The sequence below is a fragment of the Musca autumnalis genome, unplaced genomic scaffold, assembly GCF_047663935.1.
Source record: "Musca autumnalis isolate F117 unplaced genomic scaffold, ASM4766393v1 scaffold_4, whole genome shotgun sequence".
NCBI lineage: Eukaryota > Metazoa > Arthropoda > Insecta > Diptera > Muscidae > Musca > Musca autumnalis.
Window position 1 is genome coordinate 69,396,030 of NW_027411977.1, and position 23,882 is coordinate 69,419,911.

The following is a 23,882-nucleotide window of genomic DNA, read 5'->3' on the forward strand; positions in this document are numbered from 1 at the left end:
AAACACTATTGTGATATAAAATACAAAGAAACTCAAATAAAAACCCCCCATACCATTGCTAACGCAAACGATTCGTTTTCGAATGTTTTTCGATAGTTTTGCGGATATTTTGTTCGAAAACGACACACGAGAACGAATTGAAAACGATTCATTCGTCATTTGTGACAGGAAAACCTTCGAATTCGAATATCGTTTATTATTAGCGAATGAAAGATGATAGTTTTTACGATAGTGGCGAAAAACATTTTTTGTGGAGTTTCTTGATGTTTTTCTGTTATGAACCTTTTCCGTTTTTATTTCTTTATGTTTGCGACTCGATATGTAACTGTTGATAAACATTGTTGTCTTGTGTTTGGCAACCTACACATATGTTGTCTTTATCAACACTTATTGTCTATATTATACGTAGCATTTACATCGAAATTATTTGAAAAAAGCAAATAGGAATTTTTTACAAACAACATAAATTTTTTTTTTGAAACAAAAAAAATTTTCAAATTAAAAAATGTTTCTCGAAACAATTTTTTCTTGTGAAGAAAAAACATTCGCCAAATGTTCGAAAACGATATCGTTTTTAAACTTTTGACGAACAAAAGAACAACGTGCTTATGTACACCCGAAAAACATTTGCCAATTCTTCGAATGTGATATCGTTTTCGAAAGTTGTGCCGAACATTCGAATAATATCCGCAATTGGTATGAGGGGAATTATATAAAACCTATTATGTGTGTTGTCAAAACTTGTTAACAGAACTCTGAATGGCCGACCTTCTATAGGCCTTGGATGTGCCTATTTATTACATTATATAACCATTTGATTCCAGATGCCGATTTCCCGCTGATGATTTCAACTTTGAGGAAAATGTGTTTATTTCACAACTAAGAAAGAAAGACTGATTTTGTAGACCCTTTCGGAAAGAAACAGCGCTTCTATAAAGCCTTCCTGAAAGAAACGATGCTTCTAAAGATCTTTTCTGAAAGAAAGGGCGCTTTTGTGGACAGTTGACAGTTTCTGAATAAAAGGGGTGCTTCTATTGACCTTTTCTGAAAGAAAAGGGTGCCTCTATTGACCCTTTCTGAAATAAAGGCCGCTTCTAAAGACCTTTTCTCAGAGAAAGGGTGCTTCTATAGACCTTCATTGAAAGAAAGGGAGCTTCTACAGACCTTTTCTTAAAGAAAGAGTGATTCTATGGACCCTTTCAGAAAGAAAATATGTTCCTATAGAACCTTTCTCAAAGAGAAGGCGCTTCTATAGATACTTTCTTAAAGAAAGGGTGCTTCAATAGACCCCTCCTGTAGGATATAGCGCCCCTATATAACCTTTCTGAAAGAAAATGTGCTTCTAGAGACCCTTTCTGAAAGGAGCGCTTCTTTAGAGTCTTCCAGAAGGAAATGGCGATTTTAAAGACCTTTCCTGAAAGAAAGGGCCCTTTTATGGACAGTTTCTGAATAAAGGGGTGCCTCTATTGACCCTTTCTGAAAGAAAGTTATCTTATATAGACCCTTTCTTAAAGAAAGGGTGCTTCTATAGACGCTCTCTCAAAGAAAAGGTGCTTCTATAGACACACTTTCGTAAAGAAGGAGAGCTCCTATAGAGTCTGTCTGAAAGAAAGGGTGCTTTTGTAGACCCTTTCTGAAAGAAAGAGCGCTTCCATAGAGCCTTCCTCAAAGAAAGAGTGCTTCTAAATACTTTTTCTGAAAGAAAGGATGCTACTAAAAACTTTTCTGAAAGAAAGGGTGCTTTTATGGGCAGTTTCTGAATGAAAGGGTGCTTCTATGGACCCCTTCTGAAAGAAAGGGTGCTTCTATAAACGCGTCCTGAAAGAAAGAGCGATCCTATAGACCCTTCATGAGGGAAAGATTGCGTTACAGACCCTTTCTGATAGTTAGGCTGCTACTATGGACGCTTCCTGAAAGAAAAAGCGCTTCTATAGAGCCTTTCTGAAAGAAAAGGTGCTTCTATAGACAGGCCCTTTCTGGAAGAAAGTGCGCTTCTATAGAGCCTTCTTGAAAGAAATGATGCTTCTTAATACTTTTTTCTGAAAGAAAAGATGCTTCTAAAGACCTTTTCTGAAGGAGAGGGCGTTTTATGGACAGTTTCTGAATGAAATGGTGTTTCTATGGAAAAAGTGCTTAATTGTGCCAAAGAATAGGAATAGGAATACGTCCACATACATACATATAATAAAGGATCATTCGTTGATGCAGCAGACAGGGTCCACGGATCAGATATTGCTATATCTGGTCTTAGAACTTTCATAACATCGGCTACTTTCCATTGGCTTGTGGTACTAATACCGAAACCTCAATCTTATACTCTCCTATGTGGAAGTTTTACGTCAATTTCTATCTTGTCGCCTTTTGGAAAGTTGATTAGAATGTTTTAATTTTACTTTACTTAGAACTTCTGTTATCAGTTGCATATGTTTATTTACATTGATTGGACATTGTCTATACATACCCCCCACAAAAGATTCCAGAATATTACGACGACTCAAACACATACCCGTACAGTGAGTGTCAAAAATATTCGGTTTTCATTTTCACCAATAATAACACCTCAGTATTTTGAAACCCCATACCCAATATTCAAAAAAACCAAATACTTAAAAAATGTTGGTCCTGTGGCAAATAAAAAAATGTATGTAACATGGATCCATGGCAACCCTATAAGCGAGAATAACAAAGAAAAGTTTGTTAACCCTGTTTTCTATGCGTGAAAAATATTCGGTTTTGTAACTTTTGTTAAATATTTTGGCAAAAAAGCGGTCAAGTATAAATTTCAATAATTGCGGCTTGTTTGTTTCGCGAAATCGATTATTTCTGTATTTTCGTGAGTTTTGCACATTATATCAACTATATTCGACTAAATATTCAAAAATAAGCAAAAATTCCCTTTATTTCTGCCGTTTTTATAAAGAAATATAAACAGTTTTCTCTTTTCTAGGATAGCGTTTTTCCTTAGCCCTAAATTTTAATAATTTGCTATGAAATATAATATTTTTGCACACAGGAGCAAAGATTCTGTTCGCAATTATTGAAATTTATACTCAAATTGCAGAAAAATTTCGATATTGACCGCTTTTTTGCCAAAATATTTAACAAAAGTTACAAAACCGAATATTTTGCACGCATAGAAAACAGGGTTAACAAACTTTTCTTTGTTATTCTCGCTTATAGGGTTGCCATGGATCCATGCTACATACATTTTTTTATTTGCCACAGGACCAAAAATTTTTTTAAGTATTTGGTTTCTTTGTTATTGGGTATGGACTTCTAAAATACTGAGGTGCTATTATGGGTAAAATAGAAAACCGAATATTTTTGACACTCACTGTACATACATTCGAGTTGAACGCGCCAGACACCTGTGTCATTACAAAAGATGTGTCTTCTTTAATATTGCTGTGTGTCGTTTATCTTTTGTTTTTTGTTTTGTAATAAAAATGATTTTACAAATCATAATGACCACCGATCAAACATTCAGAATAATGATAACAAAGACGTTAGCGCACAACCGAATGGCTAACAATGTTATGGAAGTGAAAACGCAATTTCAATTTAGTTTTTCACACATGAATGACCTTCATCAATGTCATGGAGTCAGTATGTTAGTTCTTTTATATTGGAAATGAATTAAGGACATGTACCAGCAGTTGTGAAGCTTTAAACAAGACATATTTCATGATTTTGTTTTTCACAAAACTACAAATGTATTTTCCCAAGGAACCCTCAAGATTTACTCTCTCGGAAAATCGGAAGTAAATTTCCCTTCGAATATGCTACTGTTTTTCTTCCGATTTCAGTACGAATTCGGATCGATATCGATATTTCCTTTTGTATATATCTAAAAAGCATCATTTTAGTTTGTTGTCGAAAACAAAATGCATGGTCATAAAATTCGCATATACAATTTTTAAATATTTTAAATATAAATGCAACATACATATAACAACCTAGTGCTGATAGACTGAACATATTCGTACAAAAAGTTTACATTGTTCTACTATAACTACAAAATAATAGCAACAGTGAAAATCATTAGATGCGTTTGAAATTGCAATCTTCCAATAAAAACATAACGAAGAAAAATTGATCAATAAAAAGAGGCGCTAGAATTTTTCTTCTTCGATATCCATGCGACATTATTCCGAAATCGTTCAGAAATCTGTACGAATATTCGGAGGTAAAAATTCGCATTCCGAATTTCCCAAGGATTTTCTTCCGATTTCGTTCCGAATTCTGACCGAAATCGATACGATTTCGCTCCGAAATTATGTCAACTACTTCATACAACTTTCGTTAAGATATCGTTACGATTTCGGCTCAGAAATCGGACGTATCGTCCGAATTTTGTTCCGATTTCGGTACGATTGGTTTGTTGGGAGGAGACGCAGAAGCTTTGGTGGTGTTTATGCGGCAAATACGTGTGTGTGTTTGTTGTTGTTAACCAACGTAGCAAGCGAAGGGGGAAAAGAAAAAATGTTGTTTTTTTCTTCAGTCTTCTAAATACAATCGCTGATTAAAGACGAGTAAAGTGCGTAAATAAATGTTTTGTGTTTTCTTAAATAACGTTGTTTTAGTAAAATAAATGCCCAACACATTTTATATTTGGACATTTTATAATTGAATCAAAAAGGTGTTCGCTTTGTATCACTTAAATTAAAAATAATATAAATAACTATAACAATAATAATAACATAATTTGAAGAGTATTTTTCTTCATATGTTAATTTTTTTTGAGCGAAAAAACAAATTGTATATAAAAATGATTTTTGAGACTGTATAAGCATAAAAAAAATATTTTTTCTATGAATTTCCCTATTGACTCGTTGCGGCGGACTATTGTGGACCGAGATAAAGGCACCTCTTTGAAAATGTCTTCCATTTTTCCACCAGTATCTCCAAAAAATGTAATACTGGCATAAAAACTTCTTTAAAAACCCCACATCTTCAAAATCCAAAACAAAAAATCATTATGAAATTCTTCCCTCCACGTATTTGCTGCACAACTGCAAAATCTTTTCAGTGTACCCAACAAAAAAAAAAAAAAAAACAACTAAAGCGGCATCAACCTGCTTGCATGACATTCAGTACAAGACTGAAGTAAAAAAAATCAAAACATTTGCTCTCTTAGTTTGCGTTCGGGTCGCGTGTGTGTGATTTGCCGCAAAACTTCGTAACCTTAACAATATTAACGAACGCGTTTGGTTTGGATTTGTTTGCACCCAAACATATATTTGTTTGCAGGACCCAAACATATGTTATGTTTGGAGATATGTTAGAGAGGTCTTTTTTTCCTCCGTGTAGGGGTTTAGTGTGGAAATTAGCCGAGTTTAGCTTTAATTTTTTATGTGTCTTGTCTAGAATAAATTCTTACCTGCGACTTCCTGTGACTTTTGGTTGTATAGCAATTTTTAGAAAATATGCCAATTCGGGAAGGAAGCTTGTTTTAAGTTTGGTTCAAATGAAACTATGATTATGGAAAACATTTTCATAAATAAGATCAGATACATACCACTTGGAATTAATAACGGCATAACAGATAAGAAATTTCAAAATGAAAAAGTCCATCGTACGGTTCCACGATATAAGTAAACAAACATTGTTCCACAACACCCCATACGGGACAAGGGAGACTTCTCTCATATCAATGAGTGCACCCCGATTCATATTTAGCTCAATGATATGGGACCTACTGTTTATCGCCGAGTCCGAACGGCGTGTCTTAAGACACCACTTATGGAGACGTTTTTCAAGGCTGAAATACTCAGGAAATGTCGCCAACATTACTGAGGGGTATTTTGCCACCGTTGAAAAATGTTTGATGTTGCTTGGCCGGGGAATCGAATCCCCGACCTTCTGAGTGCAATGCGGGCGTGCATACCATTGCACCACGGTGGCACCCTCCACGATATAAGTGGAAGTAGGAAAATTAATGCAGTGATGCGTGTCCAAACAAACTGTTAAATACAAGTTTATTTATTCCTAAAAAAGTGCAGAATGGGGTAATTTTGAAAACTTATTATACCCTCTACCATAATTTATGTACATTCAAATCAGATTTCAGCTATTTCGGTTGGATGATGTGGGTGAAATTTTTAAAATACCGAAAATCTGGTGGTAGCTTTCTATGGGGGTCTATATCAAAAAGTGGACTTGTACCGACAATTCTCCGTCGGAATATTTTATATTATTTCATTATTATTTCAGCCATTTAGTTGGATAATGCGGCTAAAATCATCAAAATTACATAAATCCGAGGTTCTGTAGACCCTTTCTTAAAGAAAGGGTGCTTCTATAGACCCTTTCTTAAAGAAAGGGTGCTTCTATAGACCATTTCTTAAAGAAATGGTGCTTCTATAGACCCTTTCTTAAAGAAAGGGTGCTTCTATAGACCCTTTCTTAAAGAAAGGGTGCTTCCATAGACCCTTTCTTAAAGAAAGGCTGCTTCTATAGACCCTTTCTGAAAGAAAGGCTGCTTCTATAGACCCTTTCTGAAAGAAAGGGTGCTTCTCTATACCCTCTCTTAAAAAAAACGGTGCTTCTATGGACCCTTTCTTAAAAAAGGGTGCTTCTATAGACCATTTCTTAAAGAAATGGTGCTTCTATAGACCTTTTCTGAAAGAAGGGGTGCTTCTATAGACCCTTTCTTAAAGAAAGGGTGCTTCTATAGACCCTTTCTTAAAGAAAGAGTGCTTCTATAGACCCTCTCTTAAAGAAAGGGTGCTTCTATACACCCTTTCTTAAAGAAAGGGTGCTTCTATAGACCCTTTCTTAAAGAAAGAGTGCTTCTATAGACCCTCTCTTAAAAAAAGGGTGCTTCTATAGACCCTTTCTTAAAAAAAGGGTGCTTCTATAGACCCTTTCTTAAAGAAAGGGTGCTTCTATAGACCCTTTCTTAAAGAAAGGGTGCTTCTATGGACACTTTATTAAAGAAGGGGTGCTTCTATAGACCCTTTCTTAAAGAAAGGGTGCTTCTATAGACCCTTTCTTAAAGAAAGGGTGCTTCTATAGATCCTTTCTTAAAGAAGGGGTGCTTCTATAGACCCTTTCTTAAAGAAGGGGTGCTTCCATAGACCCTTTCTTAAAGAAAGGCTGCTTCTATAGACCCTTTCTTAAAGAAAGGCTGCTTCTATAGACCCTTTCTTAAAGAAAGGGTGCTTCTCTAGACCCTCTCTTAAAAAAACGGTGCTTCTATAGACCCTTTCTTAAAGAAAGGGTGCTTCTATAGACCATTTTTTAAAGAAATGGTGTTTCTATAGACCCTTTCTTAAAGAAACGGTGCTTCTATAGACCCTTTCTTAAAGAAATGGTGCTTCTATAGACCCTTTCTTAAAGAAATGGTGCTTCTATAGACCTTTTCTTAAAGAAACGGTGCTTCTAAAGACCCTTTCTTAAAGAAAGGGTGCTTCTATAGACACTTTCTTTAAGAAAGGGTGCTTCTATAGACCCTTTCTTTAAGAAAGGGTGCTTCTATAGACCTTTTCTGAAAGAAGGGGTGCTTCTATAGACCCTTTCTTAAAGAAAGGGTGCTTCTATAGACCCTTTCTTAAAGAAAGAGTTCTTCTATAGACCCTCTCTTAAAGAAAGGGTGCTTCTATAGACCCTTTCTTAAAGAAAGGGTGCTTCTATAGACCCTTTTTAAAGAAAGGGTGCTTCTATAGACCCTTTCTATAGACCCTTTCTTAAAGAAAGGGTGCTTCTATAGACCCTTTCTTAAAGAAATGGTGCTTCTATAGACCATTTCTTAAAGAAAGGGTGCTTCCATAGACCCTTTCTTAAATAAAGGGTGCTTCTATAGACCCTTTTTTAAAGAAAGGGTGCTTCTACAGACTCTTTCTTAAAGAAAGGGTGCTTCTATATACCCTTTCTTAAAGAAAGGGTGCTTCCATAGACCCTTTCTTAAATAAAGGGTGCTTCTATAGACCCTTTTTTAAAGAAAGGGTGCTTCTACAGACTCTTTCTTAAAGAAAGGGTGCTTCTATATACCCTTTCTTAAAGAAAGGGTGCTTCTATAGACCCTTTCTTAAAGAAAGGGTGCTTCTATAGACCCTTTCTTAAAGAAAGGGTGCTTCTATAGACCCTTTCTTAAAGAAAGGGTGCTTCTATAGACCCTTTCTTAAAGAAAGGGTGCTTCTATAGACCCTTTCTTAAAGAAAGGGTGCTTCTATAGACCCTTTCTTAAAGAAAGGGTGCTTCTATAGACCCTTTCTTAAAGAAAGGGTGCTTCTATAGACCCTTTCTTAAAGAAAGGGTGCTTCTATAGACCCTTTCTTAAAGAAAGGGTGCTTCTATAGACCCTTTCTTAAAGAAAGGGTGCTTCTATAGACCCTTTCTTAAAGAAAGGGTGCTTCTATAGACCCTTTCTTAAAGAAAGGGTGCTTCTATAGACCCTTTCTTAAAGAAAGGGTGCTTCTATAGACCCTTTCTTAAAGAAAGGGTGCTTCTATAGACCCTTTCTTAAAGAAAGGGTGCTTCTATAGACCCTTTCTTAAAGAAAGGGTGCTTCTATAGACCCTTTCTTAAAGAAAGGGTGCTTCTATAGACCCTTTCTTAAAGAAAGGGTGCTTCTATAGACCCTTTCTTAAAGAAAGGGTGCTTCTATAGACCCTTTCTTAAAGAAAGGGTGCTTCTATAGACCCTTTCTTAAAGAAAGGGTGCTTCTATAGACCCTTTATTAAAGAAAGGGTGCTTCTATAGACCCTTTATTAAAGAAAGGGTGCTTCTATAGACCCTTTCTTAAAGAAAGGGTGCTTCTATAGACCCTTTCTTAAAGAAAGGGTGCTTCTATAGACCCTTTCTTAAAGAAAGGGTGCTTCTATAGACCCTTTCTTAAAGAAAGGGTGCTTCTATAGACCCTTTCTTAAAGAAAGGGTGCTTCTATAGACCCTTTCTTAAAGAAAGGGTGCTTCTATAGACCCTTTCTTAAAGAAAGGGTGCTTCTATAGACCCTTTCTTAAAGAAAGGGTGCTTCTATAGACCCTTTCTTAAAGAAAGGGTGCTTCTATAGACCCTTTCTTAAAGAAAGGGTGCTTCTATAGACCCTTTCTTAAAGAAAGGGTGCTTCTATAGACCCTTTCTTAAAGAAAGGGTGCTTCTATAGACCCTTTCTTAAAGAAAGGGTGCTTCTATAGACCCTTTCTTAAAGAAAGGGTGCTTCTATAGACCCTTTCTTAAAGAAAGGGTGCTTCTATAGACCCTTTCTTAAAGAAAGGGTGCTTCTATAGACCCTTTCTTAAAGAAAGCCTTCCTGAAAGAAAGGATGCTTCTATGGATACTTTCTGAAAGAAAGGCGACTTTTGTAGACCCTTTCTGAAAGAAAGAGCGCTTCTATAAAGCCTTCCTGAAAGAAAGGATGCTTCTATGGATACTTTCTGAAAGAAAGGCTGCTTTTGTAGACCCTTTCTGAAAGAAAGAGCGCTTCTATAAAGCCTTCCTGAAAGAAAGGATGCTTCTATGGATACTTTCTGAAAGAAAGGCTGCTTTTGCAGACCCTTTCTGAAAGAAAGAGCGCTTCTATAAAGCCTTCCTGAAAGAAAGGATGCTTCTAAATACTTTTCCTGAAGGAAAGGATACTTCCAAAGATCTTTTCTGAAAGAAAGGTAGCTTTTATGGACAGTTTCTGAATGAAAGGTTGCTTTATGGACAGTTTCTGAATGAAATGGTGCTTCTATGAAAAAGTGCTTAAGTGTGCCAAAGAATAGGAAAAGGAATACGTCCACATAAATACATATAATAAAGGATCATTCGTTGATGCAGCAGACAGGGTCCACGGATCAGATATTGCTATATCTGGTCTTAGAACTTTCATAACATCGGCTACTTTCCATTGGCTTGTGGTTCTAATACCGAAACCTCAATCTTATACTCTCCTATGTGGAAGTTTTACGTCAATTTCTATCTAGTCGCCTTTTGGAAAGTTGATTAGAATTTTTTTATTTTTACGACATAGAACCTCACTTATCAGTTGCATGCATGTTTATTTACATTGACGACGACTCAAACACATACACGTACACACATTCGTGTTGATCGCGCCAGTCACCTGTGTCTTTGGCAAGATGTGTCTTCCCAGCAAACCAACCGTACGGACATCGTAACGAAATCGGAACAATCTGATCCGAAATCGTAACGATATCTTAACGAAAGTTGTATGAAGTGGTTGAATAATTTCGAAACGAAATGTCGGAGCTACATCGGATCGATTTCGGTCCGATTTCGTAACGAAATCTGAAGAAAATCCTTGGGAAATTCGGAAAGGAAATTTCTTTCCGACATTCGTTCCGAAATCGGAACGAAATCTGTACAAAATCTGAACTATTTCCTCTCCGAAAAATCGTTTAGAAATCGTAACGAAATCTGAACGACTTTGCTTCCGAAATTGTTCAGACTTGTCGGACGTCAGACATTTGGTTTGCTGGGTTCTTTAATAATGTTGATAGTAGATGGTATACACACATGTTTCGTTTATCTTTGTTTTTTTTTTTGAATAAAAATTGATTTTACAGATCATAATGACCACCGATCAAACATTCAGAATAATGATAACAAAGACGTTAGAGCAAAACTGAATGACTAACAACGTTATGGAAGTTAAAACGCAATTTTAATTTAGTTTTTCACACATGAATGACCTTCATCAATGTCATGAAGTCAGTATGTTAGTTGTTTTTTATTGGAAATGAATTAAGGACATATACCAGCAGCAGTTGTGAAGCTCTAAACAAGACATATTTCATGATTTTGTTTTTCACAAAACTACAAATGTATTTTCCCAAGGAACCCTCAAGATTTACTCTCTCAATTACCTTTTTATCTTAGTAAAATAATTAAAAAATTAATAATATTTTATTATCGATCTAATGTATTGATTATATATGTTTTTTCTGTTTTATTACAGGTTCGTAATTCGCAGAGATTGTTTAAAGACTTGTAAGTGCCTTATTCGATTCCTTAAGAATATGTTTTCTCAATCACCAAAACTACGGAGGAAACACGCAGAGAAAAAATATGATTAATGCCACCATTTTTTGAAAGAAAAATATACAGTGAGTGTAAAAATATATTCGGTTTTCAATTTTATCAATAACTAGCAAAGTGCCCGCTACTTCGTATGCGGAAAGGATATATAAAAACAAATAAACTATATATAATATGCAAATGGCGAATACTGAAAATTTTATTGTACTTATACCAATTTTAATCAATATTTATTGTTATTTAATACTGTACGTTCCGCTTTAGTTTGATTTTCAAAAAGGTCAGCCGTATCTCACCCTTACATGTTAACAGCTAGACCAACATTGTACACCAATACTGACACTAAATCCAAAAACTACAGATTCCAGCACTACTACTCAATCCTTCCTCAATTCTTCACTTCACCAGTAACCTTAATTCCAATAATCAGGATTCCAGCGCTATCGGTACACTCAAATTGTATCATTTGGTATATTTCGTGGCCATAAGTACGAATTTCAAAAACTACATCCATGTCTCAATCCTACACTCCAATCGTAGTCTTACCAAATTCCAGGATTCCAGCTCTATCCGTTCCCCCAAATACCCACTGTACCAAATTCAGTACCATAAGTACGAATTTCCAAAACTACCTTAATCCTATACTCCAACAGTAATCTCAATTCCAAATTTAAGGATTCCAGGTCTAATCGTTCACTCAAATCCAAATTGTACCAAATTTAATACCATTAACTACTTTTCGTACCCATAAGTACGAATTTCCAAAACTACCTCAATAATACACTTCAACAATAATCTCAATTCCAAATTTCAGAATTCCAGATTCCAAATCCCAATTGTACCAAATTTAATACTTTTCGTTCCCATAAGTACGAATTTCTAAAACTACCACAATCCTACACTCCAACAGAAATCTCAATTCCACATTACAGGATTCTAGGTCTATCCGTTGACCCAAATCCAAATTATACCAAATTTAGTGATTTTCGTATCCATAAGTACGAATTTCCAAACTACCCCAATCCTTCACTTCAACATTAAGCTCCGTTACGAATTTAAGATTTCCAGCTCTATTCGTTCACCCAAATCCAAACTGTACCAAATTTAGTATTTTTCTTATCCGTAAGTAAGAATTTGTAAAACTAACTCCATCTTACACCCCAACAGCAAGCTTAATTCTAAATTTCATTATTCCAGCTCTGTTCGTTCACCCAAATCCAAATTTGGTACTTTTTGTACCCATAAGTACGAATGTTCAAAACTACTTCCCTTTTACACTCCAAATGTAGCCTACGAAGTACGAATTTCCAAATTATCTCAATCCCATACTCTAATATCAATGTTAATTCGAAATTTCAGGGCTACAGCTCTATCTGTTCACACTAAATATAAATTGTACCAAATTTAGTACCACTTAGTACTTTTCGTAACCTTAAGTACGAATTTTCTAAACAACTTCCATTCTACAATCCAACAGTAGCCAATCTTATACTCCAGCAGCAATTTTTATACCAAATTTCAGAAATTCAGCTCCATTCGATGATTCAAATCTTAATTGTACCACATTTATTACTTTTCGTAACCCATAAGTACGAACTTCCAAATTATCTCCACTCCATACAAAACATCAATCTTAATTCCAAAATTTCAGGATTCCAGCTCTATGCGTTCAACCTTAATCCAAATTGTATAAAATTTAGTACAATATAGTACTTGTCGTACCCAAAAGTACGAATTTTGAAAACTACTTCCATTCTACTCTCTTATAGCAGCCTTAATTCAATTTTCAGGATTCCAGCTCTATCCGTTCGCCTAACTCATAATTGTACCAAATTTAGTATCATTTGGTACTTTTCGTACCCATAAGTACGAGTTTTCAAAACTACTTCCATTCTACCCTCCAACTGCAGCCTTAATTTAAAATTTCAGGATTCCAGCTCTATCCGCTCAACCCAAATCCAAATTGTACAAAATTTAGTACCATTTTGTACTTGTCGTACCCATAAGTACGAATTTGCAAAACTGATTCCATTCTACTCTCTAATTCAAATTTCAGGATCCCAGCTCTATCCGTTCGCCCAAATCGTAATTGTACTAAATTTAGTTCCATTTAGTACTTTTCGTACCTATAAGTACGAATTTTCAAAACTACTTCCATTCTACTCTCTAACTGCAGCCTTAATTCAAATTTCAGGATTCCAGCTCTATCCGTTCGCCTAACTCATAATTGTACCAAATTTAGTATCATTTGGTACTTTTCGTACCCATAAGTAAGAATTTTCAAAAGTACTTCCATTCTACCCTTCAACTGTAGCCTTAATTCACAAATTCAGGATTACAGGTCTATCCGTTCAACTTAAATCCAAATTGTACAAAATTTAGTACCATTTAGTACTTTTCGTACCCATACGTACGAATTTTCAAAACTACTTCCATTCTAATCTCTAACAGCAGCCTTAATTAAAATTTCAGGATTCCAGCTCTATCCGTCCGCCCAATTCGTAATTGTACCAAATTTAGTACCATCTAGTACTTTTCATACCCATAAGTACCAATTTGCAAAACTACTTCCATTCTACCCACCAACTGCAGCCTTAATTCCAAATTTCAGGATTCCAGCTCTATCCGTTCGCCCAAATCATACTTGTACCAAATTTAGTACCATTTAGTGCTTTTCGTACATATGTGTACACTTTTAATAAACCACCTTCTTATGTCAACCGTACCTTTTAACCTTGATTCTCACACCAAATTTCAACCTTTAACCTTTATCCGCTCCCAAAATACGAATTGGTACCAAATTTAGTACACTTTAGTACTTTTCGTACACTTATAGTTCGAATTTCTAAAAACCCTTTAGCACGTCTTTCCTACACTCGATCAGTGACCTTCATTCCAAATTTCAAAGTTCTAGCTCTACCGGTTCGCCAAATACAAACAGTACCATATTTAGTACCTTTTAGTACTTTTCGTACCCTTCCAGTTCGAATTTCCAAAAACCCAGCCTTATCTGACCCCTTCGGACCAAGAGTGATCCACACCCAAAATTTCAGGATTCTAGCTTCAGCCGTTTCTTCTGGGCGTTGATGAATCAATCAGTCAGTCAGTCAATCACTTTACTCTTTTATTAATATACTAGCAAAGTGCCCGCTACTTCGTATGCGTTAAATATACAAAACAAATAAATAATATATAATATAGAATGGTGAACATGGAAACATTTTGTGTACTAATACGTACCACTTTAGTTCGATTTTCGTCACGCCTACACATCAAGATAAATCCACATTTTTTGAGATATTTTAATTGAGGTTCTCAGCGCAAATATGGCCTAACCCAACAACCGCCATCCTCATTTCCAGCTCTATCTGTTCCCCCAAAACCAATTATAGAACTATTTAGTACTTTCATGTAAATACATAAATACGAACCTCCTCCTATTATTTCAAAATTTCCTTTACACAATAACAAATTGTACCAAATCCTGTGCCATTTAGAACTTTTCGTATATTTATGGTTCATATTTCTTAAATCTCACGTTATAAGCAAATGATAACAGTAATCTTAATTCCAAATCTCACGAATCCAGATCTATCCGTTCATCCAATACAAAATTGTACCATACATGGAACCATTTCGTACCTCTTCTTCTTCTTTATTTGCTAATTCGTTTTCCGAATGTTAGCGACCAATATAATACAAATATTGTTTTTTTCTTATTAATTTAGTACCGTTTAGTACTTTTCGTACATATAAGTACGAATTTCCAAAACTTCCTCAATCCTACACCCCAACAGTAATCTTAATTCCAAACTTCAAGATTCCAGCTCTAGCCGTTCGCTCAAATCCAAATTGTACCAAATTTAGTACTTTTCGTACTCATAAGTACGAATTTCCAAAACTATTTCCATATCTCAATCCTACACTCTAACTGTAATCTTAATTCCAAATTTCTTGATTCCAGCTCTATCCGTTCGCTCAAATCCAAATTGTACCAAATTTAGTACTATTTAGTACTTTTCCTACCCATAACTAAAAATTTCCAAAACTTTATAATTCCAAACCGTACCCATAAATACAAATTTTCAAAACTACCTCAGTGCTATGTTCAAACAATAAGCTTAATTCCGAATTTCAGGATTCCGATATATCCGATCACTCAAATCCAAATTTGGTACCATTTAGTACTATTCGTATCCAAAGTACGAATTTCTAAACCTATCTCTATCAACACTCCAACATCAATTTTAATTCCGAATTTCACGATTGCAAATGTGTCCTATTATTGATATCCAAATTGTATCAAATTTAGTACTTTTCCTACCCATAACTACAAATTTCCAAAACTTTATCAATCCTACACTCCAACAGTACTCCTTATTCCAAATCTCGGGATTCCAGCTCCCCAAATGCAAACTTTACCAAATTTGGTACCATTTAGTACTTTCGTACCCATGAGTACGAATTTCTACAACTACCTCAATCTTACACGCCAACAGTAATCTTAATTCCAAATTTCTGGTTTTCAGCTGCATCCGATCACCGTAATCCAAATTGTACCAAATTTGATACCATTTAGTACTTTTCGTATCCAAAGTACGAATTTCCAAACCTACCTCTTTCAACACTCCTACAGTAATCGTAATTCCGAATTTCAGGATTCCAAATGTATCCGATCACATAAATTAAAATTCGGTACCATTTAGTACTTTTCGTATCCATAACTAAAAATATCAAAAACTTCATCAATCCTACACACCAACAGTAATCCTTATTTCGAATCTCGGGATTCCAGCTATATCCGTTCACCCAAATCCAAATTGTACCAGATTTGGTACCATTTAGTACTTTTCGTACACATAAGTACAAATTTTCAAAACTACCTCAGTGCTATGTTCAAACAATAAGCTTAATTCCGAATTTCAGGATTCCAGATACATCCGATAACTCAAATCCAAATTTGGTACCATTTAGTACTTTTCGTATCCAAAGTACGAATTTCCAAACCTACCTCTATAAACACACCAACAGCAATTTTAATTCTGAATTTCACGATTCCAAATGTATCCTATCATTGAAATCTAAACTGTACCAAATGTAGTACTATTTAGTACTTTTCCTACCCATAACTAAAAATTTCCAAAACTTTATCAATCCTACACTCCAATAGTACTCCTTATTCCAAATCTCGGAATTTCAGCTATATCAGTTCACCCAAATCCAAATTGTACCAAATTTGGTACTATTTAGTACTATTCGTACCCACGAGTACGAATATCCACAACTACCTCAATCCTACACGCCAACAGTAATCTTAATTCCAAATTTCAGAATTACAGCTGCATCCGGTCACCGTAATCCAAATTGTACCAAATTTAGTACCATTTAGTACCTTTTGTTCCCATAGGTCCGAATTTCCAAACCTACCTCTATCCAACTCTCCAAAAGTAATCTTAATTTCGAATTTCAGGATTCCAAATGTATCCGATCACCCAAAACCAAATTGTACCAAATGTGGTACCATTTAGTACTTTTCGTTGCCATAAGTACGAATTTCCAAAAGTATCCCAATCCCACACTCCAATAGTAATCATAATTCCAAATTTCACTATTCCAGCTCTATCCGATCACTTAAATTCATATTGTACCAAATTTGGTACCATTTAGTACTTTTCGTACCCAAAAGTACGAATTTCCAAAAGACCTCTATCCTACACTCCGACAGTAATCCTAATTCTAAATTTAAGGATTCCAGTTCCATCCGTTCCCCCAAATCCAAATTGTACCTTATTTGGTACTATTTCGTACCTTTCGTACCCATATGTACTAATTTCGAAAACTACCTTCATATCTCAAACCTACGCTCCAACAGTAATAGTAACTCTAAATTTCAGAATTCCAACTTTATCGGTTCGCCCAAATTCAAATTGTACCAAATTTAGTACTATTCGTTCAAATGAGTACACATTTTCAAAACCACCTCTTATTTCAACTCATCTTCTTAACCTTGATTTTCATTCCAAATTTCAAGATTTTAGATCTATCCGTTCACGTAATACCAAATAGTACTAAATTTAGTAACTTTTAGTACTTTTCGTACACTTATAGTTCGAATTTCCAAAACCCCTTTGGTACACCTTTCTAACTCTCCATCAGTGACCTTCATTCCAAATTTCAAAGTTCTAGCTCTACCGGTTCGCCAAATACAAACGGTACCATATTTAGTACCTTTTAGTACTTTTAGTACCCTTCCAGTTCGAATTTCCAAAAACCCAGCCTTATCTGACCCCTTCGGACCAAGAGTGATCCACACCCAAAATTTCAGGATTCTAGCTTCAGCCGTTTCTTCTGGGCGTTGATGAATCAATCAGTCAGTCAGTCAATCACTTTACTCTTTTATTAATATATATAGATATCAGAAGTCCAAGTGAACATCTCTGCTCAGTAACAAATTGTTGCTAATTCTGTACAGTTCCCCAAAACCTGTGAATCAGATGTTTCAAACATGTGTATACACACAATATTAGTACCGTCCAGTACTTTTCGTACCCATAACCAAAAATTTTCAAAACTACCTCAATCCTACAACTCAACAGTACTCTTAATTCCAAATCTTAGGATTCCAGCTGTATCCGTTACGCCAAATCCAAGTTGTACCAAGGTTAGTACCACCATTTAGTACTTTTCGTACCCAAAAGTACGAATTTCTTAAACTTTCACAATGCTACAGTCCAACAATAATCTTAGTTCCAAATTTCACTATTCCAACTCTATCCGATCACTCATATCCAAATTGTACCAGGTTTGATACCATTTAGTACTTTTCGTACCCATAACCATAAATTTTCAAAACTACCTCAATCATTCACTCCAATAGTAATCTTAATTCCAAATCTCAAGATTCCACCTTTTGTAATGAAGCAAAACTGCATTAATTTTTGCCCATCAAGACCAAGACAATTTGACCATTTTTAATACTATCAATTAGACTAAAACGTTTATTTTGTCATAAGTCCATTTTCTCAGAAAAAAACATGACATATACATATATTAAACAGATTTTTATTATATTTGTTTAATATTCGTTATCAGTAACATTTTTGCATCAGCTTCAAAGTTATCGTCTGTACAGTACCACAAATGCATACTATCGAACAAATCGGTTAGCATAAACACGTACTTTTTATCGTACACAGTACAAACGATTTATTTCTTCTAATCGACTTAAATGTTCACTAGAAAGTTCAACTTACCTCGGTCACATGAAGGAAATTATACTTCCTTTTTCAATAATCTGTCAAAGAGTATAGATCCAGTGAAAAGTTTAACAAATATCAAAATTCTTATATCCAAAAATATCTTCAGATATATTAAACATTTTTAATAAATTTTATCGCATAAACGACAAAAAGTGCTTTCCGAAGTGAGTTAGGTAAATATTCCAAAAAAATACATAATCAAATTTCGTGAAAAAAACGAAAATAAAATAAGTGCTTCTCTACATAGAATTCAATCAGTGAATAGATAGTACTGGCGAACTTGCCTAAAACTCACACGTGATTCTCAAGAATCTTACAACAACGCTTTCTCAATTTGCCATTAATCAAGTGAAGAAATTACCCCAATTAAAACTTCTTAAAATGGGTAAGAACTCAATTTAATCATGTTAAAAGTGTCCTTTTTGTAACTCAAGGATTATATTTCCTTAGGTCCGGTGGAGTTACAGGTAATTCCTCTGCATAATTCGCCCGAGACCCAGTATCACGCCTTCTTTAAACCTTGCGTAAAGGAGCAAGCCTAAATGCCCAAGCAAAGCCACCAAAACATAAATCACAAAACAAGCAAATTGTCATCGAAAGCATAAACTGTACTTGCTGAATCTTGAATACTTCCCACGCTCAGTGAATATCCCTATACCCACATCGCTTCATAAAATCAAGAATTTTTAATCGCACCAGTAGCCAGCTTTGGGATTCTACCATCTTAATCACTGATTCTCTGGAATAAACACATTGCCAAGATCGCCAATTAAGTAGCCTGAAAAGTTCAAAATCTATGGTTTAAATTTCCATCAAATATTCCACATGACTTAATTGACCAGTTCAAGAAAGAAATCCACAAATTTCGTTAATTGCCACAAAAATATATTGTATGCAGCTTACAACAGCCTAATTGGGATAGACCTGTACCCATCATTACGTCATTATCTTCACCAGATGAAAGCTTATTGCATTGGAAAAAGTACAGTCACTAATGTCATAAATAGGCTTTAAATATCATCTACATTTTGAATTACGCATTACGGTGGAGTATTTGTAAGCCACTCCAAGGATTAAAAACCATAAAACTAAGGATTAACAACCACAAAATTAACGAAGAATTTCCCTTAAAAAACATTTAAAATCCAAAATATTTAATTAGTTATAGTATGGAAACACCCATATGTAAATTTAATGAACGCCATTTCTGAGTCGCAACATTGGTTTAGTATATTGGTATTGGTAACGTCATCATGATCTTCATAACGATAATTACTACCATAAAAATCTTATTTTTTTAACAGCAGAAAAGAACATCATTATTAAGCATCATTATTGAACATCATCACCAGGCAGATCGCTGAGGCCTCATCGTTCGATGTCTTTTGATATGGTGAGTGAGAAAAAAAATGCAAATTGTAAGTCTGTAGTGTATCAATATGTATGTATCATGATTTGCAGTTTATGAATGAGTACGCAAAGAATGATTTAATAATTCTTCTCATTACATGAGGAATGAAATGGAATGAGACAGAATGCTTGTTGTTGTTTCTCATCTGTTTTTTATCGCGTTTTTTTTTTCTATGATAAAATGTAAGTGATCAACGGATTAAGATTATAAGCATAAAGACAAAATTGCACATCCGTACATACGTACTCTCGGTACTGTTTTTTTTTTCACTTCTCCTTTTTTTCATAGAAAAATTTGCTTCAGTTGATTGCGTCGTCATTCATAAACGGGCATATAAAATACCAATGAAGAAAAAAAAAAGAATATAAAAGTGTTTCGACTCCAGAAATAAAAAAAAGTGAATTATACTTTATTCTCCAATATTAAAGAAACAAAACAAAATAAGTTACATTAAAAACCTAAATCAAATCGAAGAGATAAAAGTAAATTTCTTTAAACATGCCTGCAAATTATTTCAAGAAAAAAATCAATGTCTACATTTCTTAAACAAAGTTAGTGTCGTTAGTGTTGATTAAAAAAAAAAAAAGTACATATATTAACAAATGTTAGTAAATATAGAGATGAAGGTCGGACCCTCAATTATAAGAAAAAAAAACAACAGAAATAGTGGTCATTGAAACTAGTGCTGAATATACAAATATAGTAAGCATTAAATAATAAGAAGCCAATAATGAATTTATCAGACTTAGAAAAGTCGTCAATATTTATATAACTTCTAAAATTACGTTCTCCTTATTATTAGTGGTAAGATATTATTCTATATATTAAACTGTGAAATTTATCAACATATATTCTTAAAATAGATATCATTTTTAATCCTAATTATTCCCAAAATATCTGTAATCATGAATTGAAATCTTTATATGATATTAAAGTAATTAATATGAATCTTTAAATCCACCCTAGTGTTTCCTGTGTGATTGGTTATGATAGGGTAATCAAATTTGGGTTCCTAGAAATCTTTTTACGCCACTAGGAATATGGAAGGTGCGGGTTATGAGGCGTGGATCTATGACCATCTTTTAGATCCAAAATTCCTCAAGTGAGATCAATACCATTTTTGTATACTATTACTGCTCTTATTTTCGGTAATCATAGAGGGGCTTTTGTTTGATTTTTTTACTATGGTTATCTTGGTCACTTAGAATACTTCGTAATGATTTTTTTTAGTAAAATTTAAGGGAGTCTATAACAAAATGTTGTAATTAAAGTGAGGTTAAAGAATAGGAGACACGAACCCCCCGAAATCCCGACTGTTAGTTAGCTCATCAATGGCTCCCGCCGTCTTCTTTTCCCTTAACCCTCAAAGTTTCTATTGCAAAATAGTTAACTACAAATTGATCCAGGCGATCACAAAAGTTACATTACAAATAAAATGGCGCCCAACGTGGGGCTGGAAGTGTCCAATATTTGGTATCTTTCAGTTCTGAATTCCAGTTTGAATAATTTAGAGGTCATAATTATCCTATAGTCACTGTAGTTTTGTTTGCCCGTGCCTTTCTTAACAATAAATTTGAACGCTTTTATGGAATTTTAGATACTTGATGCCTTCGAGTAATCTAACCGATTAGCCTCTTCATTTTCTTTTGGAAAAGAAGGAACAGACAAATAACACTATTAGCGCTAATGGATTTTGTATCGGGTATTGTTTCTATAGCAGGTATGACTTAGATATCAGACCTATCTTTTATAATGGACTATAGATATGTTGCTGGCTGCAAATATCTATCCGATAAAAGGTAGAAGTTATTTAAAGGGATTTACAATGAAACTGGTTTGTCCGCCTGTCTATATAATAATACTATCTTAGAGTCAATAACCCGGTTATTTTTCTTTTATTCATTGATCATCACTAGAGGGACATATTTATTCTCCACTCTACATCCTCACACAGGAACACTAACGTTTTATGTAAAAACTCTTGTTTAAACCCAAATTTTTAAACTTTCAAAAAAAAAAAAAAAAAAATCGACATGTCTTTGGTACATACACCTCCTCCTCCTGCACAGGAAAAACCACGGTCTGAAACCCCAATACCAGATTCGAATATACAACAATCTCTTCCAACAGGAACGAGTGAAGCTTCGGGTTATACAAACTCCACTCATCCAGGGCCAAATACCCAACCCGGATTTTCAGTTTGTACCCTTTGCAATAGTGCTATGACTGACACGCTTTTCATAGAGCCTGTATAGAGAATTATTTGACTAGTGAAAAGGTGTGCCCAGTTTGTCAACAATCTTGTGACTTATCTGATTTCCAGAAATTAATTTTCCAAAGGAAAAATGTTAAAACTAGTAATAAACCCCGTGGGGCTATGGCTAAACAGTACCACACGAGAAGTTTTAGTAAGAATTTGTTCCCAGAAAATATTGATCAACAAAATTCATTGTTATTAGACACAAATATACATGAGCCACCTGGTCCACAATTTACTCAACATAACACTCCTAACAATAAAATACAGGAAAATCGACCTCAAAATGTGTCCACTAATCATGGAGTTGATTACAGGGTTATCAATCGAATGATTGAAACCACTATACAGAAAATGTTATCCAATCTTAATCTAGAGCAAAATCGGTCAGTTCCTCCAACATCCAATGCTATTACAAGTCCACCGAGAAATGCACAAAATTCTCGTTCCAATAATGCCCAAAATTCTCATTCAAATAACGCCCATAATTCTCAGTCACCAAATACTTCACATCAAAGCCAATTTTCTTCAAATTCTGTTAATTTTCATAACGACAAAGTTACCTCAATTATTCAAAATTGGGGACTTAAATTTGATGGTTCTCCGAACACAATTCATGTCGAAGAATTCCTTTATCGATTGTCTACTCTAACCAAAGATAATTTCAATGGAAACTTCTCCGTTATATGCAAAAATTTGCACATTTTACTCTCCGGTAAAGCTGGTGCTTGGTTATGGAGATACAGGAAACAGGTTGACGTAATCGAATGGGATGATTTTTGTGACGCAATCAGATTCCAATACAAAGACTATAAGTCTACTTTTGATATTCGTGAAGAAGTACGCAACAGGAAACAACGTCCTGGAGAAACATTTGATAGCTTTTATGAAGCTGTATCTGCTATTGCCGATCGACTTCCTTCGCCTTTATCCGAAATGGAATTAATCGAAATACTTACACGCAATTTAAGACCCGAGATCAGACATGAACTCTTATATGTACCCGTGAATACAATTCCGCATTTGAGAAAACTTGTCCAAATGCGTGAAAGCTTCCTAAATGACGAATATGTCAAACGCAATTTTACCACTAAAAACAACGCGTATCCGAGAAGGCAAATAGCTGAAATCGATCTAAATAATGACAAATTCCTTAATGATAACCCAGAATGTTGTGAAACTTCTATAGAAGCTATTCAAAAATCTGAGTTCATTTCCCGATGTTGGAACTGCGACCAAGAAGGACATCATTGGGAAAATTGTTTGGCAGATCGCTCTATTTTTTGCTACGGTTGTGGTGAAAAGAACACCTACAAGCCGCAATGCCAAAAATGTCAATCTCGTAGACCAAAAAACTTGAAAGTTCAAACGGTGTCCAAGGACCCAACTTAAAATTATCTGAAACTCTTATTTTAACCGATAAAGACAAAATTTGCCCAAATGTAAAACACTCGGACTTGACAAATAATCCCAACACACACTCTAATCAGTCGGGTTCAAATCCCGTTAAAACTCCAATACAGATTTTGCAGAGAGACATCCACAATGAAAATTATATTAGAAATGAGCCTAAAATCTGCCCAAAACTACCTTATCATCAGAGATGGGAAAAGTATATAGCAAAACGTAATGAAATTTTTCTCGAAGATAGCGTGGCTCAAATAACTTCAGTACAACCCAAGCGATCAACAAAACGTTTGAGGAACTTCTTCCGAAAACGGAAAATATGTTCCAAATTATTAATCTCTGCAATTGTGACCATTCCAAAAGACAAACGCTATTATGCGAAGGTCTCATTCTTAAATTTTTCTGAATATGGATTACTTGACACAGGTGCTAGTATTACTTGCCTTGGCTCTGATCTTGCCCTGGAAAATTTTTCCAAATTTCCAAACTTTACCAAATGCAAATCTTCAGTTAAAACTGCAGATGGTAATTCCCAAACTGTTATTGGATGGCTCAAATGTACAGT

General features: G+C 34.8%; 1 protein-coding gene across 20 annotated transcripts in view; it reads left to right on the forward strand.

Annotated features, from left to right (window-relative positions):
• Positions 1-23,882, forward strand: part of simj (transcriptional repressor p66-beta simjang) — a 265,771-nt gene that overhangs the window by 69,528 nt on the left and 172,361 nt on the right. For 3 of the 20 annotated variants that reach the window (XM_073982400.1, XM_073982376.1, XM_073982391.1), the window contains exon 2: positions 10,904-11,051. The exons of the other annotated variants lie outside the window; for them this stretch is intronic. The gene's annotated coding sequence lies outside the window, so the exon portion shown is untranslated. The remainder of the gene's footprint in view (positions 1-10,903; positions 11,052-23,882) is intronic. 20 annotated transcript variants of the gene reach the window in all.